The sequence below is a fragment of the Paramormyrops kingsleyae genome, chromosome 18 (genome assembly GCF_048594095.1).
Source record: "Paramormyrops kingsleyae isolate MSU_618 chromosome 18, PKINGS_0.4, whole genome shotgun sequence".
Taxonomy (NCBI): domain Eukaryota; kingdom Metazoa; phylum Chordata; class Actinopteri; order Osteoglossiformes; family Mormyridae; genus Paramormyrops; species Paramormyrops kingsleyae.
In genome coordinates, this window is record NC_132814.1 from 9,467,429 (window position 1) to 9,482,634 (window position 15,206).

The window sequence follows — 15,206 nt, forward strand, 5'->3', positions numbered from 1 at the left end:
ACTCATCTTGTCGCGCGGCAGCAACGTAACTTTTTTTTCTTAATTTAGGAGAAGGGTCGAGAAGGATCTGGCTGCAGCTGCTGTGGAGCTATAGATAACAAGATGTCGCGTTGAATACAGCCGTCTATGGGAGCGAATGCGTCAACAGAGCCGCCATCTTGAAACGGGGTAGAGCTCCTTTTAAATGAATGAACGTATATCCAAGGTAGCTTAGAGAATCAAAGAACTATAAATTCGCAAATTTGAGAAGCGATTTTTATTTTCTTGGTTCCTTATAAATGTCAGCCGCGAGTAAAATGATAGCGAAGCGGTTTTTGTTAACATAGCCTACTTTTATGTTCAAAATGTAATGCGCATATATGTATTTTTCCCATTCGAAATAAAAAATTACACTCCTACTACATGCAGAACAATGCAAATACAAACACCACAAAAAAGGCCAGCAACGTTAACTAAAAGACCCTGGCAATCTCCATGATAAGCCCCGTACGTAGCGTTACCACTCATACATTTACATTTATGCATTTAGCAGACGCTTTTATCCAAAGCAACGGGCATTTGTATAGATTTGTAGAGATCTATAGACAACGAACTATACACAATACATTTTCCAGACAAGGAAAATACTTTTCTTTTTACATTTAATATGAAAGATGAACATCCATTTACCTGCTTATTTGGAAAAAGAACTATAGACAGGGCAGGTCCATACACACAGACATCTTGTATAGATATGTCAAGAACTATAGACAATGAACTGCAATATATACAGGTTTAAGTACAGAAGCTGTGTCTTTCCTGTGGGGTGGGGGTAGCTGTAACCCACCAACAGCCTGCTTCTATAACTTTGGAAAAAGATCTACAGACAATGAACTAATATATACAGGTGTCAGTCCAGAAGCTGTGTCTTTCCTGTAGGGTGGGGGTGGGAAGACAGATAGAGGCTGTGTCTAGTATGTAGTATCCATTTATCAATACTACTTTACTCAGTTTCTTTCTCAACCTGCTGCTCTGTAGTTGGTAGAGGTGCACCGATCCGATATTCGGATCGGTATCGGCGCCGATCCAGATCTATTTGACGGATCGGATATTGGCCATGCGTGACCGATCCACGTCCTATACTTACTTATTTAGTTTTTGGCAATCTCTAAAAAGACAGCTCCTATTTCGTGTTAAATCTATTTGTACAATCAGTCGCACGACAGCTCTTTCCCATTTTACATGTGCTTTTTGTGGCATTCAAATCGAACGCTAACGCTGCCCCTCAGTCTTTTTTGCTACTCAGTGGGTGTGAGTACAGTGACTTCCGCCTCCTGAGAGGTCATGCGCATACCTTTCGCAGTATGAGGCAATAGGAGCGTAAGATATAATTAAGACAGAAACCAGTAGCACACCGATTTGCAACCTTTGTAAAATAAAGTTTTGAAGGGTGGGAATAGCGTTTAATGGACAATCCCACTTAACAAAAAAAAAAAAACCAATGGATGATTTGGGAGTGATTCGGCACTTGTGCATACTTCTTTTGAAGATATTCATATTGAACTGCAAATGCCTCAAAAACGCTTAAAACAAGACGTACAAACGAGGTGGAACAGTACGTTATGTGTGTTTGTAGTAGCTTAATTAAATATTTTTGTCATATTTTTTCCACCTGTATATACACTCACCTAAAGGATTATTAGGAACACAGTACTAATACGGTGTTTGACCCCCTTTCGCCTTCAGAACTGCCTTAATTCTATGTGGCATTGATTCATCAAGGTGCTGAAAGCATTCTTTAGAAATGTTGGCCCATATTGATAGGATAGCATCTTGCAGTTGATGGAGATTTGTGGGATGCACATCCAGGGCACGAAGCTCCCGTTCCACCACATCCCAAAGATGCTCTATTGGGTTGAGATCTGGTGACTGTGGGGGGCATTTTAGTACAGTGAACTCATTGTCATGTTCAAGAAACCAATTTGAAATGATTCTTCAACTGTCCAATTTTGGTGAGCTCGTGCAAATTGTAGCCTCTTTTTCCTATTTGTAGTGGAGATGAGTGGTACCCGGTGGGGTCTTCTGCTGTTGTAGCCCATCCGCCTCAAGGTTGTGCGTGTTGTGGCTTCACAAATGCTTTGCTGCATACCTCGGTTGTAATGAGTCGGCCCATTCTCCTCTGACCTCTAGCATCAACAAGGCGTTTTCGCCCACAGGACTGCCGCATACTGGATGTTTTTCCCTTTGCACACCATTCTTTGTAAACCCTAGAAATGGTTGTGCGTGAAAATCCCAGTAACTGAGCAGATTGTGAAATACTCAGACCGGCCCGTTTGGCACCAACAACCATGCCACCCTCAAAATTGCTTAATCACCTTTCTTTCCCATTCTGACATTCATTTTGGAGTTCAGGAGATTGTCTTGACCAGGACCACACCCCTAAATGCATTGAAGCAACTGCCATGTGATTGGTTGATTAGATAATTGCATTAATGAGAAATTGAACAGGTGTCTCTAATAATCCTTTAGGTGAGTGTGTGTGTGTGTGTGTGTGTGTGTGTGTATATATATATATATATATATATATATATATAATAGCTTAGAAAAATTAATATATAAAATATAACAAAGTAAAAAGAGATCTTGTATCGGAATCAGATCGGAACTGAATAAATATGGATTGGCCCATCCCTAATAGTTGGAGAGTATGTACTTTTGCCACATATGGTGTTCTCTCAACTTGTGAAAGCAAGACAAAATAAGTGAAATTAAATTGAAGTGATGGTTGTCGATGCCATCTTGAGTTTCAGCAATGTGATCACAAAGATTAAATATATCCTGGTTGAGAACCTGTATCTGCTTTCACAACCCTGTTTAGCAAAAGTCCGGCATCTTCGCTGGTACTGACCGTCAAAGAAACGTGGTTGAATGAGCCTTGGAACCCCGTCCCAATATGGCGGCAGTATTGACGCATGCTGAGAGGCTGAATGCGACATTAGTGTTTATATCTATGCTGTGGAGCGTGGAGTTTTACAGGAAGTGGAGTTTAACCGGAAATGGAGCGTGGAGTTTTACAGGAAGTGGAGTTTTACAGAACGTCCCTCCTTAAAATGATTAGTAGTGGATAGTGATGGGAAGTTTGCACATTCGACGTAAGAAACTGCTTGTAAATTATTGGGTTAATTTGAAGGGACATAGAGACAGTCACCCCACTAAGAGAGTGTTACGAACCAGTTGGGAAAAGGAAGGAGTACGAAAGAATAGTTTTGGGTGGGTAGGAGATGAGGCAGCTAGAGATTTGGGGGTGAGAGAAACAGAGTTCTGTCCTACTGTGATGTGGCCTGACTGTCCAGTGTGGAAAATAGAAACCATGGAAGTTGATTTTCAATTACGGCAAGTCAAATCAATAAGTAATAATATAGACCTAGTAGATGAATTTTATAGATATGTGGAACACAAGTATGGAGACCATATTCAGATTTACACAGACGGATCGAAAGATCCTGAGTCTGGAAGGACTGGATCTGCATTTGTTATAGGTCACCAGGGAAGTGAGGAAAGCAAACGAACATCGAATGAACTGAGTGTGTATACAGTCGAACTATATGCCATCATGATGGCTTTAGAATGGGTTGGAAAGGAAGAAAAAGTAAGTAAAATCTTGATTGGAAGTGATTCGTTGTCTGCACTGTACAGTCTCAGTTCAGGGATGTCCAATAGCCGTCAGGATCTGGTGTATGCAATATTGCTGACATATATGAGAATAAAAGGAAAAGGTAAACAGGTTCAACTTATTTGGGTCCCAGCTCATATAGGTATTTTGGGTAACGAGAGGGTGGATAAGCTAGCCAAGCAAGCCACTAAGAAAGATGAAATTGAAGTATATGTAAAAATGTCAAAAGCTGAAGGGAAAAGTATAGTTTGGAAAGAAGCTGTGAGAGAATGGCAACAGCAGTGGGATAGGGAATCTAAAGGGAGACATCTATATGGCCTTCAAAATAAAGTTGGAATGACAAGGAACTGGGGAGGGCCTAGAAGAGAGGAAACGGTGATGACAAGATTAAGAATTGGACACAGTAACCTGAATAGTTCGTTACATATTATAGGGAAGCATCCTACTGGTTTTTGTGAGGTGTGTAAGACACCTGAAACCATAGAACATGTGCTTATAAATTGCAGAAGATATGAAGCACAAAGGAGGGAAATGATGGGAGAATTAAGAAAAGGAGGATTGGGTGGAGCAGGGATAAAAGATGTATTGAAAAGTGGGATGATTGGGCAAGGCAAGAAAAGCCTTTGGAAGTTCCTAGCTACTACTGGTTTGCTGGGTAGAATATAAGGTGTGGAGGAACTGCTCTGGAAATGGAGGGGAGAAACTACGAAGGAGAATCGTCCAGAAGGTGGCGGTAGTGCAACACTGCCGGATGCAAGCCGCCGTTAAACTCCAAAGAAGAAGAAGAAGTGATGGGAAGTTCGGCTCAATTAACGTTAACTGATTCGATTCTTTCGAACTGTCCGTTGTAATGAATCGATTCTAAAACCGATTCTATGATTATTTTTTTTCCGTCTTTTTTTGCGCCTGATCATATAACTCAACGAATTGTGGGATCGTTTAATAAATCTGTCTCGAGGTTACGTTGTTTGACAAAGACAGCGCTGGTATTCAACAAAAATGTTCAGCTTGACTATTCACAATAAAAATGCAATATATAAAAAGCAGAAAGGGTGTCGATGCTGAATAATATATGTGTATATATAGTTATAGTTCTTATTTTCTTTACTTAAGCCAAATTCATGTGCATGAGTATCAAGGACTACATCACAGTTAACAACAACTGCAATATTACCAATACAATCACACATACCCATACAATGAGCATAAGTAAACTTGCATACGTTGTTGTGTAAACGTCAAAGTTAATAAATATCTTAGTTTGTTCTTTGATGAAAGATATAGTTTTATTATACAGAAATGCAATAATTTACTGTTGTGATGAATGATGAAGAGCTGCTTTTATTTTATTCCTTTTAACAGCGTAACTGCATTTCCGCAGTAAATGCCACGAGGGCTCTTGGGATCGGTTCGCGAACCGTTCGTTCAATTCACATACTGAGTGTCCGAAAACCCGTAAGTTCGATTTGTTCATCGAACAGGTTCTTTTGATTCACCGAGTGTCCGAAAACCCGTAACTTCGATTCGTTCATCGAACGGGCTCTCGGGGAGTTGCTGAGAGCGTATATCAATAGACTAATTCATCAACCGGTGTCAGGGTCAGCCCCTGCTGTGGTCCTTCCGTGTCCCTTCCCCGTTTGACCAGCAGCTGTTGCTAGTCATCCCGTTCTTTATGTTAGTCTTTGTTCTCCCCTGTTACCTGTCTGGTCATGTGGCTCAATGTGTTGAGCATATGGTTGTTTGTGTACCCTTTTGTCCTGTGTTCGAATCCTGCCTCCTGTTTTTGTATGTTGCTCCTTAGTGTTTCTAGTTATTGTATCTGGTGATTTTGTATTTGGTTTTGTTCCTTGTGTAGGAATTATTAGCTCAGGTAAATTTTAATATCTCCACCAATATGTTTGAATTAATTAAAGTTTAATTAATTATTATTTAATGCTGATTATTAATCAATTGTTATGCCGAATGGTCGGCTCCTCCAAACTCGATTGCGGTATCCCCGTGAGTCTGTTAATGTGAGACTTAAATGGGATTCACTAATTTCCAGTATCACTTAGTAACCTGGGTTAGAAGGCTCGTCCACCGAGCTGCGTCACCAGGTAATGTAAACGATTGGTATGCGAAGCTTCCCTCACGGCCGATGAGAGAGAGTCTCGCGATGTTTCAGGCGAGTTTGAGGTTCAGAGCGTGTAGCAAGATCGCACAGAGGCAGGGACTTATTGTGAGCACTCAATGACGGAGGCTGAAGTTGTGTAAAAGACATGCATTTATTCCTAACTAACACTACAACTAACATAAGACAGACATTACACCTAACACAAACAACAAACACGAAATAACGGAATAAAACAAACGATGTAATTATGAAAATGCATGACCAGATTTAAATGAGTAACCTTAAATGGGAAATACTGTTCTGCAAAACAAGCACAGTTTGTGGAAACACGACCCTAAAGTCTTATAGCAGGTTAACAGAACAGCTTAAGTTGTTAGAATGAAAGGAAGTTGGTTTACTTGGTTGAAGAGTGTGTGTGTGGGGGGGGGGGGTCTTGGCAGTTGATGGCTGAGCTGATGGCATTCAGGATGGCGTGGCGTTTGGAGCAGTGGAGTGGAGCCCCTTTGGATTCTCTCTCCTGGTGAAGCTTTGTCTTAGGTGCTGTTCTCTGTTCAGCTGGGCCTTCACCGGAGGACTTCTTGTGGGCTTCTCTTCTCCCGGGCTGATGGTCTTTTCTGCGCTGCTGATGGTCGTTCTGCGCTTCATGATCTGTTTGCCCCGGCTGATGGTTGTTCTCCCGGGCTGATGGTTGTTCTCCTTTTTTTGTTCTGAGGTGCCAGGGTTTTATGCTCTAAAGTTCATGAATAGGGATGACCAGGAATTCGACTCCTGGCCCAATGGCTGGCCATCCATTTGGCGGGCTTTTGGAAGGGGGTCTGTATCAGTCCTTTTGGGATTTATGACTTGACTGATTCTCCCTTTATTGATGATTTCCATTAAACTGTTATAACCTTTGATACATCCACTTTTATGGTAATCACTGACCAGATTTGGAATCAGGGGTGATTATTGTTTGTGATGTTTGATGGTTTTGATAGTTTCAGTGTTTGATGTGTATTCGGTGTTTGTTATTTTAGTCTTATTTCATCCCCTTTAGTTTTTGACCCCTCGTGGTCCTTTGTTTTTGCTAGCCCTTACTTGTGTTTTTTTTTTGTTCAGTTAAATAAACCCTGTTTTTGTTCTTTGAGTCGCAAGTGGGTCGTCCGCCCTTTTTGTGCCTGCCTGATACCTCGCTCCCGTGCCCGAGCCGCCCGCACCCATGACAACCGGAGTCTTTAACCCACATTTCTGCAGAAAAAACGTGTAAATAAATTCGAAGGCATTTGAATTTAAGTGTTTTATTTGTCGGTTTGTGTTATTGTTTAGTATTACTTTATTTTGTTAATACAAAAATTTAGGCCTATACTTTTAATAATCTGCTTTTAAAATATTTGCAAGCATATTGTACACGTATAAGTGACTGAACCACAGGTATAATAACAACAACAGAAATAGTAATAACATTAGCACGAATAAAATATTTATTACAGGACATATGCCTTGTTTAAGTATGATTTGTTTTTACATTGTTGAATGCATTCAGTTTAGTCTTTGTAGCAATTTTGCTGGAGAAATAGGACACATTTGCACTTTTATTTTAATACAGGAAAAGATATGTGCGAGTAATTGGACTCTTGAAATGACATGAAAAGACAAAGTACAGTAATACTGTAAGCAGTCACATACAATAAGCACAAATAAACGTGCACAAACAGTTGTATAAACGCTAAATGCAATAAAGGCGTTATTTTAATATGTTTACATATATATATAAATTTAATAACTATACTTCTTTCATAAATCAGCAATAGATGCATTTATTTTACCCTATTCAGCATAACTGCATTTCCGCAGTAAACGCAGACGGAACATGAAAAATAAATCCAAACTTGTGGGGGATTGTCACGCCCTGCTCCGTCTGATCCTCGTGTGTGCCACGCCCACCTCGTTACCTTGTGTGATTCCCGAATTGTCATCACCCGTTTCCTGTTTCTCTTGCCTTGTCCGGTGTATTTAGTCCGCGTCTGAGTGAGTCTCCCCAGATCTGTCATTGTTATGTCTCGTGCTCATTCCTCTGATGTGCCTCCGGACCTGTCAATAAACCCCGTTTGCCCCATACTGCCGTCTACTCGTCTACCCGCTCGCCGGATCGCCCAACGTGACAGAATGGCAGATCTCGGAGAAAGCACAAAGCGGCAGACCGAGCACCACCGGCTCGGTCTGCTGCAAGACTTTGTGTACTGGCGGTCCCAGCCCGAGGTCCAACAAGACCCCGTAGCCATGGCTCTGGCTACCCGGGGCACGGACCTCCTCGCAGAGGAGCGCCCGCCCGGACAGGACTATCCCCTCCGAAGGACACGGAAATGCCTCCGCCACCTGAGCCAATGCCTGACGAGCAGCCGGGAGAAGCGGAGGAAAAGCAGGGAACAACCGGAAGAAGCTTCCACGCTCTTCCTGAGAGCCTGTTCCTTACTTCCCGCCTGGGAGGAAACCGCTACTGCCCATCTGCTCAGCGCCGGTGAGAAGCCGCCCCCCATGGAGGCTTACAACTACCGGCCAGTGCGCCTGGGCCTAGGAGGGATACGCGCCGTAAGAGACGCAATTCACCGGATCCCTAAAGCCCTTAAAGGGGAAGCTCCAGACCTGCCTGCTCCGGACCTGCCTGCAGTCCCTGCAGCTGCCGCCGCTCTGCCCGTGGCACCGCCTGCTGCGGCGCCTCCTGTTGGCCACGTGTCGGCGGTGCCTGCCGAGGCGCCCCCTGCTGCCCGCACGCCCAAGGCGTCCGCCGAGGCGCCCCCTGCTGGCCACATGTCGGTGGCGCCCGCCGAGGCGCCCCCTGCTGCCCGCACGCCCGAGGCGTCCGCCGAGGCGCCCCCTGCCGGCCACATGGCCAAGGTGCCTGCTGTAGCACCCCCCAGGGTTCCTGAGCCACAGCCCTGCCTGGAGGCTGTAAGCAGGTTTCGCTCCTGCAGGAACTGTACTGGCGGGTGGTTGAGGAACCCGCCGTGAGAGACTCTCTAGAGGCAGCTCCGCTCTGAGCCACCGCTGACCCTGATTCCCCGCTCCAGCAGCTAGCCCAGGTGGAGGAGACCCTGAGGCAACTGCTCCGTTTGCGGCCAGGGGCCCTGCCTGATGCCGCCATCCTGCCCGTCCCGCCCGGCTTGCCCGTCCCTCCGCCTGCACCGCCTGCCGCCATGCCCGCGCCTCCGGCTGCACCGCCTGCCAGCTTGCCCGTCCTGCCTGTTTCTCCGGCTGCCCCGCCTGCGGCCACGCCCGCGGCTCCGGCTGCCCCGCCTGCGGCCATGCCCGTGGCTCCGGCTGCCCCGCCTGCGGCCACGCCTGCTGCCTCTCTGGAGGCCATGACTCCAGTCCCCCCAGCCCAGTACCCAGTCCTCGAGGTGGTTCCGGACGATCGGGACCTAGCTCCTTTCCTCAGTGAGGAGGAGGAGCTGGAATGGGTCCCCTCGGGGACCTCCCTAGGTACTCCCGCTCCCTTGACCTGCCGGGAACAATGCCCTGTAGGACCCTGCCTGTCAGTGTCCCATAAGGGACGGGGCCACAGGCGTCGGGCCCGGGTCCCGCCCACCCTGCCCCCTGGCTCGCCCTGGCTCGCTTTGTCTGAGGCTCGGGGCGCATCTGCGGTTCCTCCGGCTCCAGGCCAGCGGTCGCCTGCGGGTCCCTCTCCGCGGCCCCCGGCCTCGGTCCCGTCTCTGACTCCGTGTCGGTCGCCTGCGGGTCTCCCTGCGCCGGCCCATCCATGGGCGGCGCCTTCGCTGGCTGCGGCTTCCCCCTTCTCCTTCCCTTTGCCATTGGCCCCTCCGACTCCCTCCTTGTCTCCTTCGTCTGTCCGTCGTTCTGTCTCCTTGTTCCCTTCGTGGTCCCCTCCTGCTCCCTCCTTCCAGTCGCCTGCGGCCCCTCCGGCCGCCGCCCGTCTGGGCTCCCTCGGGCTCCCTTTTGTCCCCCGTCCATTCCTGTCTGGTCTCCCCTGTCTGCTCTTCGTCCCGCCTGTGTCTGCTCCTCGTCCCTCTGTTCCTCCTCCGTTCACTCCTGGTCCCTTCGTGTCGCCTGTGGGTGTGGGTGTTTACACTAGAGTGCTGATGTTCAGGGAGTTCCCATGCCTGTGTTCCGGCCTGTCTCTCCCTCTTTCTCATGCTGCTATACCCAGATCTGCCGGAGCCTAGACGAATATTGCACTCGATCATTTTGCTTGCACTGCCTCTGGTTTCCTCAACTCTGGCTAATACACAATTTTTCTTACTTCCTCCCGAACCCCTTCTGTGGTGTGCTCCCTGGAGCACAATGTCGTTGAAGAATTTATGCCTCTGCTGCCTGCAAGACAACTACCTCCACCTCCGGCAACTACCCTCCAACCTGCCTGCCCTTGGCTCAACACGATGCCTCGCCATTCTTCCCTGCGGCTGTGCCTCTATTAATCCTGCCATCGTGCATCAAGCACCACGTGCCTGCACCGGTCGGCCGCTGCATTGAGACATATATTTCAACCCCTGTATTAGCTTAGTCATTTCATCTTGTTTGTTTGACTCATCTGCCGGCCCCTGGAGGATGGGCTTCCCCTTTGGGTCTGGTTCCTCCCAAGGTTTCTTCCTCTTAGGGAGTTTTTCCTTGCCACCGTTGCCTTTGGCTTACTCAATGGTGGGTCCTTACGAGGCAGAAATGTAAAGCGCATTGAGACAATGTAATGTTGTGATAATGCGCTATATAAATAAAATTGAATTGAATTGTTCCCTCAGTGTCTCCCTTCTCCGTCTGCCTGTCTGCGTTTCCTGTCCTGTGTCGGGTTTTGTCGTGGCTTTTGCCCCTGTGCCTGTTTTGTGTCTCTGTCTTGTTCCTGGTCCCCCGTTGATGTTCTGCTTTTGTTTTTCAGCTCCTGCCCCTCGTCTCGTCCATCGCCTCCCCTCGGGCGCGCCCGGTGTGCACCTCGTTACCTTGTGTGATTCCCAGATTGTCATCACCTGTTTCCTGTTTCTCTTGCCTCCACTCGTCTCCTAATCATTTTAAGGAGGGACGTCCTGTAAAACGCTCCATTTCCGGTTAAACTCCACTTCCTGCAAAACTCCATGCTCCACAGCAGCTGCAGCCAGACTCTCTTTGGAATATCTTGTCCGACTTCAATGTCATAAAAGAGGCGTGTTTCCGACAGGAAGTGACGTTTTTTCGTGACGTTTCATGACTTTTTCATCCGAGTTCCGACTTGGAGAGAAATAATCAAACGCACCATAAGTAAAATGAGTATTGTATTTTCTACCAAGAGTTTATGGAATGAATATTCCAAAGGAAAAACAGCAGCCTTCGTCTTGAAAACATGAACAAAAACTTGGAATATGCATCCACTCCACTTCATACTGAAATCTTATAAAAATACACTAGTTGCCAAAATAGTGGAAACACTTCCTGTTTTTAGAGGTTCCAGAACTTTATTCAACTGTTGCTCCAGTAAGTTATTTAATCGTCTGTTTAGTCGTCGGAAATAATGACACTTGTGAATGGAACTATATAAAATTAAATGAATTGAAATTCAAGATAAATAGTAAGGGTGGTTCTGGAAGAGTTCGAGTATTGTTTTGAGTCAAATTGGTGGACTCCTCCCTCGAGAACTGGGTGGATTGTTTCTTTTTTGCTTTCCCTCTAAACACTTTGGATGTTGTGTGATTGGACCTCACACTAGTGAGAGGGTTGTAGCAAAAACGTATGGATTAAAGACTGCCTGGACCAGTGCATTCCTGGATTTTGTGTTGACTTCCACCTGAGTGTACACATGGAAGGGAGTGATTTTTTACTTTCTTAGTGGTGTGTGTGTGTGCACACGGGCACATGCATTTCTGGAGTTTTTGGTTTAAGAATGTTCCTTTGAGTGGAATGGTGGAACAGATGGACAATCTATAGAATAAGATATGTAATTGCCTTAGAATTTGAAATGGTTTGTTATCACATATTACAAATTCTAATTTGGTACATTCAAACTGTGTCTAGGAGTTATTATATTTTGGCACTCCTGGAATGTAGGTGAGGCCCCCAGCTCAACTCCTTGTCCAGATACTTGGCAGCAGTGTTTCCAACTTTGTAATTTTGTTGCTAGATTTAGCAATTTTTCAGACTACCCTGGCAACTTTTCTTTCAAAAATAATTAACTCAAATGCTCAAATGAATGCATTTTGTATGGTGGCTCGTAAGAACAAACGTGCTCCCAAAGCCAGCCGCGCTGAAAATACGCAACGCTCCACAAAAGGGAAGCACGCTGCGAAAGTATGGCCCGCTGTAAGTACAAATCGCGTTGCACATTCTAAAAGGCACACAAATGCGAAAAACACAATGGAAGTGATAGAAAACACAACAGGCGTGGAGACAAGTGGAGGGAAAGGGAACAGAATTCACAACGGATGGACAGGATTCTTTGATTTTGGGATTCTTCGATTTATTATTTATATTTTTTACAGATGTATTGTCCTTTCTGTGGACATGTCCTGCTGGACTGACCTTCATTTTGTAGTTTGTGTGACAGGGATTTCAGATTTTTAACGTTTTATAATAATGCATTTTTTGTAAATGGATTTTACATTGCTTGTGTTGTATCGGGCGGGGCGAGCGAGCCGGGAAGCAGGCAAGGCAAGCCGAGAATGCAGGCAAACGGGGTTTATTCGGGTGGACAGGACCAAGACACCAACAAACATCAATGACGGATCTGGCGTAACGTACTCAGACGCGGACTAAATACAGAAGACAAACCGAAATAACAAGGAACAGTTGGGCACTATCGGGGAAGCACACGTGGATAATGAGGGGGCGTGGCACACATCAGGATCGAACGGAGCAGACCGTGACAGGACCCCCCCCCAAAGGCGCGCACCTCAGGGGAGGCGACAGACGAGACGAGGGAACAGGACCTGAAAGACAAAAAGCAAGACCATCAACCAAAAACAGGGAACAGAACAGAGACACAGAACAGGCCAAGAGACAAGAAGAAAGACAAGACATGACACAGGACAGGAAAAGCAGACAAACAGACCGAAACAGGAGACACAGGGGGACCAGAGAACGGAGGAACCACAGGGCGAGGAGTGAACAGAGGAGACAGAGAGGGACGAGGAACCAAGGCAGGAGGGACAGACGGGAACGGAGGAGGGACAAAGGGACGAGGAGACGGAACAAAGGGAGGAGGACAACGGGGAGCCCAGGGGAACCCAGGCGGGCGAGGGAAGGCAGCCGCAGGGGCCACAGGCGGACGGGAGGCCGGAGCCGGAGGGGACCACACAGGGGACAAGGAGACAGACGGAGGGACCGACAAAGGAAACGAGGAGGGAGCAGGAGGGAACACCGGCATAGGCAGGCAGGAGGGGGAAGCCGCAACAGGCGGAGACACAGCCGGAGCCAGGGGAGGCGCCGTCCGACGCCCAGCCGAAGCGGGTGGGCCCGGAGGCGGCTGACGAGGCGCCGACGGAGGGACCGCAGGTGGGCGACGAGGCACCGGAGGGGGACCAGGAGGCGACGGCCGAACAGGAGCCGCAGGCAGCCACCGAGCCATGGCCAGGGGGCGCACGGGCGAACCAGGGGGCAGGGCGGGCGGGACCCGGGCCCGACGATTATGCCCTCTTCCTTTCTGGGACACAGACAGGCGGGGTTTTTGTCTTTGTGTATACTGGGGCGAGGGACCAGGAGTCACTAGGGAGGTCCCCGAGGGCAGGACAGGCGAGGCGGGCAGGACGGTGCCGCAGGCAGAGTGGCCTCCTCGGGCGTGAGGCCAGCAGGGGGCGCCCCGGCGGGCACCTTGGGCTGAGCGGCGGCCGGAGCTGCAGGTGGTGCCGCAGGCAGAGCGGCCTCCTCGGGCATGCGGCCAGCAGGGGGCGCCTCGAAGGGCGCTTTGGGCATGCAGTCAGCTGCAGGGACCGCAGGCAAGACAGGCGGGACAGGCTGGACAGGCGGGTCAGCGGGCAGTGAGGCAGCAGTAGCAGCAGGCGGTGCCGCGGGCAGAGTGGCATTAGCAGCAGCAGGCGGTGCAGGCAGTGCCATAGGTACCGCCGACTCTTGGTCAACAGGGGGCGCTGCAGGCAGAGCGGTGACGGCAGGCAGCGCGGCCAGAGCCGAGGGCGTGGCTGGCGTGCCGACAGAGGAGCCGGGCTGGACGGGCAGGACAGAAGAGCCGGGCTGGATGGGCAGGACCGAAGAGCCGGGCTGGACGGGCAGGACAGAAGAGCCGGGCTGGACAGAAGCGGCGGCCTCAGGCAGAGCCGCGGGTGTGCGGCCAGCAGGGGGCGCCTCTGCGGGCACCTCAGGCATGCGGCCAGCAGGGGGCGCCTCTGCGGGCACCTCAGGCATGCGGCCAGCAGGGGGCGCCTCTGCGGGCGCCGCCATCACACGGCCAGCAGGGGGCGCCTCGGCGGGCACCGTCGACACGCGGCCAGCAGGGGGCGCCTCAGCAGCTGCAGGGACCACAGGCAGGACGAGCGGGTCAGGCTGGACCAGCGGTGCTGTGGGCAGTGTGGTGGCAGCCGCAGGCATTGCCGGGAGCAGAGCGGCGGCAGCAACAGCAGGCGGTGCCGCGGGCAGCGCGGCGGCAGCCACAGCAGGCGGTGCCGCGGGCAGAGCGGCGGCAGCAACAGCAGGCGGTGCCGCGGGCAGCGCGGCGGCAGCCACAGCAGGCGGTGCCGCGGGCAGAGCGGCGGCAGCAACAGCAGGCGGTGCAGCGGGCAGAGCGGCGGCAGCAGCCGCTGTTGCTGCAGGCGGTGCAGCGGCGGTGTCATCCCAGGCGGGGAGTAATGAGCAGGCCCCCAGGGAGACGGTCGGGGTCTCCTCCAGTCGTCTCCCCTTGCGCCTCTTCTTTCTCCGGCTGGGGCATGTCGATTGCGGCGGGGTTACCTCGGAGAGGGCGAGCGGCTGAAGCCGCTTCTCCGTAACCCTGTCGACGAGCTGCCGGAGGTTCTCGCGCACTTCCGAGAATGCAGGCAAACGGGGTTTATTCGGGTGGACAGGACCAAGTCACCAACAAACATCAATGACGGATCTGGGGTAACGTACTCAGACGCGGACTAAATACAGAAGACAAGCCAAAATAACAAGGAACAGCTGGGCACGATCGGGGAAGCACACGTGGATAATGAGGGGGCGTGGCACACATCGGGATCGAACGGAGCGGACCATGACAGCTTGGTGCAATTAATGATGGTGTACAGAATTTATCAATATTAAGTTTAATAGACCCTTGATATTTTATGGAGATGTTAGGCATTATTTGTATATGAGAGGAAGTGAGATTCCTTGGAAAATTTTGAATTTTAACTTTCAGTATCTGTTCCAATAAAATCAGTTTCATATATAAAATGTATACATAGTGCCAGTCAAAAGTTTGGACATGCCAAGTTATTACATTACAATGACCTGGCCACCTGACCTAAATACAGGAGGAGTTTGACCAGGGAGTGAATGAAAAGTGACCAATGAATGCTCAGC

General features: G+C 49.1%; 1 long non-coding RNA gene across 1 annotated transcript; it reads left to right on the forward strand.

Annotated features, from left to right (window-relative positions):
- Positions 1-37: 37 nt before the first annotated feature.
- LOC140579342 (uncharacterized) lies at positions 38-11,480 on the forward strand. The gene is made up of 2 exons (XR_011983436.1): positions 38-205; positions 10,630-11,480. It is a non-coding gene; the product is annotated as an uncharacterized lncRNA (long non-coding RNA).
- Positions 11,481-15,206: the final 3,726 nt, after the last annotated feature.